Below are 3,461 nucleotides of genomic sequence, written 5' to 3' on the forward strand. Positions count from 1 at the left end.
CTTAAATATAGAAAACGTTTGACCTAGGAAAATTAAATGGTAAAGGAATTAATGGTAAAAAAAAATGGGAGGTGGCCCCCGTTAGGATGTGTTCCAGCTCTGCGAGTATATTAATTCAAAGATATGACTTTTCTATTCACAGCCACCTTCTAATCGATTAGTAGCTAATCATTCTTGCAACCTCTTGATCAAACGAAGATTCAATGCTCCCGCGTCCAGAGACCTTATAATCAGGTGTTCTGAAGACAAAATTTCTGCTCAAGAACCAAGAGCCCGTTCTGACATAGATCCCTTCTTAACATAGTCTGTTCATCCATCGCCTGGATATAATAAGCCACGAGTATTTGAATAGTAAATCAGCAGTTTGCTCACTGATGCTGAAACATTGCACTTTAGAAGAATTAAAAGGTAAAGGACAAATGGGATATACGCAGTTAATACTTTTTACAAAATGTCTTTATTTGCGTAAAGAAAAAAAAAGAAAAAACCAGACCTTCCTGGTTGATAATAAATACTTGTACACTGCACACAATCTGGAATCACTACAGGCAACCTCACAGAGGTTCTCCAAATAGTGATAAACACTCTATTACTGGTCACCAGAGTTCATCAATCACTTAGGGAATACCGGCCGTATTTTTAAACAGACCGACTGGAAAATACTGTCTTGATTCCTTCCGACAGAGATGATTTCATTTTCGGAGATTAATTGCTAATAATACTTCCGTTAGAAATAATTCAATTTTTTTGTTCCATTTTTGTAAGTATTATTAACATAATACGACCTTGGATCCCTTGTGGAAGAGCCGCACACTTCCCCTGTTGCTCACCCAAGCTTGGCCCAAGAAAAGCTAGGAGAGGCTGGGTCGGGAGGCCATTGAGCGTTTCCTAGTTGTGGTGACATGACTTCCAATTAGAAATTCCTCTGGAGGCTGTATAGAAGAAAAAAAGAGTCTGATACCAAGTTCATGTTGCTTCTTTATGGCAGGTCATGCACCCCCTGGAAGTTAGTTAGTTGGAGCGCCTGAGCACCACAGCTCACGACAACGTTCCCGAAGAGCTCAGTCCCGTCATAATCAAGTGACCTGATGACAAGGAGAGCTCACATGTAGAACATGTGAGTGGTTATTCTATCATATACATATTGGAGGATTAGGATAGACGGGTGACCGTGGGTAAGCGTACGGATCTGGATTGATCACATTGCCGCCTATGGAACACGGACGATTTGGGTACTTGGGGTAGAGGCGAATGCCGTTCCAGAAGTACTTGGCCTCTCGACAGGATGGACACAGAGCGTGACAAGTGTCGTAGGGGTAGCAGCAGGAGGGGAAGCGTCGACAGAGGACCAGGGCGTCGACCGTGGCCATTATGCTCAATGCAACGGCCAACATGGCAAGGATCACGCGCTCCGCAAACATCTCGCACTGCCACTAAATTCCTGTGGAAGAATCAGACATTTATTATCATATCAACGACTAGCTCTCCTGCACTTTCTACAGTGATTTTTTAAATGCCATAGAAACACTAAATTCCTTTCTATGTTATGATTGTTGCGTGAGCTAAGCATTCGGTAGAAGGGAATAAAAACCTACGTCTTTATAAAAGTGAAAGTACGTAACTAAATGTTTTATATCAGATCCAAGGCACAAGATTTCAAGGCATTTCATTTAGGTTTTGCCTTCCTCACGTCATCCACATGAAAGTCTACATTGAAGGTCTCTTCAACGTTGCGAAACGGGAGCGCAGCGAGAGAGAGAGAGAGAGAGAGAGAGAGAGAGAGAGAGAGAGAGAGAGAGAGAGGGCGACGACAGAGAGGAGGAGAGAGAGAGAGAGAGTTGATGTTTACACTTACTGGTGAATTGCAAATTTCAAGTTATAATTACTATACTACGGTAATTCATCCTCTTCGTACATATTGCTGTACTGTACTTTGTTGTTGCTCTTAATGGCCTTATTTGGACGGTACTGAAAGTTTTTAAAAATTCCAGTATTTCACAACGAGAAACTTGTGTGTACCCAAAGCAAATAAGACGGACTGTGATGGCAAGTCTTCAAGGCTGTTTATGTGAATTAACTATTATTGCCAATCAACGACATTAGTTAATGAAGAAACCCAAATGGCATTTTACTTTAAAAAAAAGAGGGGGGGGGGGCCGGTTTAAAGCAGAGAGAAGAGAATGACAACAAAGAAGTTAACGCGTAAATAAGTATTTACACACAAACAATAACATAACAAATATGGAAAGTGAAGGAAATGGCGTATTGTGTTTTGAAGTATTATTAATCTCTTTTGAAATATTATATATAGACATCTGTAATACTACCAGGATTTATCGACTGATTAATTTGTTTTGTATGCCAGATTGGAAAACCAGTGAAAGTTCTGCTGCCATTCAGTGCCATACTTCACTGACTATGCTAACAGCAACAGCCGCTTTGTATTTAGGAGAGTAAATATAGATGAGTTGTGTCGTCTACATACTGCACCATTTTATTTTCTGAACAAACTATTCTGTTTTACTCAAGATACCAGCAAATTTCCGTTACCGATCATTTACAAGACTGTGCATGGCCGCCATAGGTTCGTGGTAAACCAACCCAAGAGCAGTGCTAAAACCAGTTTGAAGAAGTCTAGACTCATATCCGTGGTTAAAGTGGTCTCTGATGCAATGAGTTTGATCTAAAAAGGAATTGCGGTTATCTCTTTTTTCCTTTTTTGGTAGCATCCTGACTGTGACTAGGAAGTCTCCTGTAAAACTTAAGGTTACAATATTATAAGGAATTTAAGATTAATTCATTAACTCTTCAGCAACCTTGAAGCGCACTTGAAGGATAGTAATTGGACTGTGGCGGTGCAGCAAACACTTACTCCACCTTTTGGAACAGACATTTGAGAAAACTGATCCTGTTTGGAAAACTCCATCTTGATTATCTGCACTCTAAATGTTCTGGTATCAAGAATCCCGTTATTGTGTCCCTTTAATTCGGGGCATCAAATGTTTTCCATCTTGTATTTAACAAAATGTACTCAAGAGGACGACCTAAAAGAGCATATTATCTGTCGAACGACTTGAAAAGGTGTCATTATCTTCTCAACGCGATTCTCCTTGATATTTTTCTCTGTGCGCAGTCCAGAAGAGGTAGGAACAGTAGTTTTATATCTAGTCAGTAAGTTTAGATAGTTCAGGTAAATATTTTCCCGGTCACTACAGCAAGTGATTGAACCTTTGTCGAGAAAATTCTTGACCTGACCACGTAAAGAAGTGGTTCGTTTGGGTCACTACGGGACTGACTCACCTGCCAGGACGTATAGGGTGTTCATGATCCTTGACTTTTGTTCACTCTTCAGCCATTCCAGAATTCACTTTGATGCTACTACCTTACCTGTAAGTGCTTCTCGGACGAATTCTAAACACCCTGCTTGGTGTGTCTTGGGTTAGTTGTGTAATTAACTTCAG

At 40.5% G+C, this 3,461-nt stretch overlaps 1 long non-coding RNA gene across 1 annotated transcript in view; it reads right to left on the reverse strand.

Moving 5' to 3' along the window:
* Positions 1 to 427: 427 nt before the first annotated feature.
* LOC135197617 (uncharacterized) overlaps positions 428 to 3,461 on the reverse strand; it is a 5,828-nt gene continuing 2,794 nt past the window's right edge. The window contains exon 2 of the long non-coding RNA XR_010310638.1: positions 428 to 1,441. This is a non-coding gene — a long non-coding RNA (uncharacterized LOC135197617). The remainder of the gene's footprint in view (positions 1,442 to 3,461) is intronic.

Source organism: Macrobrachium nipponense, chromosome 21 (assembly GCF_015104395.2).
Source record: "Macrobrachium nipponense isolate FS-2020 chromosome 21, ASM1510439v2, whole genome shotgun sequence".
NCBI lineage: Eukaryota > Metazoa > Arthropoda > Malacostraca > Decapoda > Palaemonidae > Macrobrachium > Macrobrachium nipponense.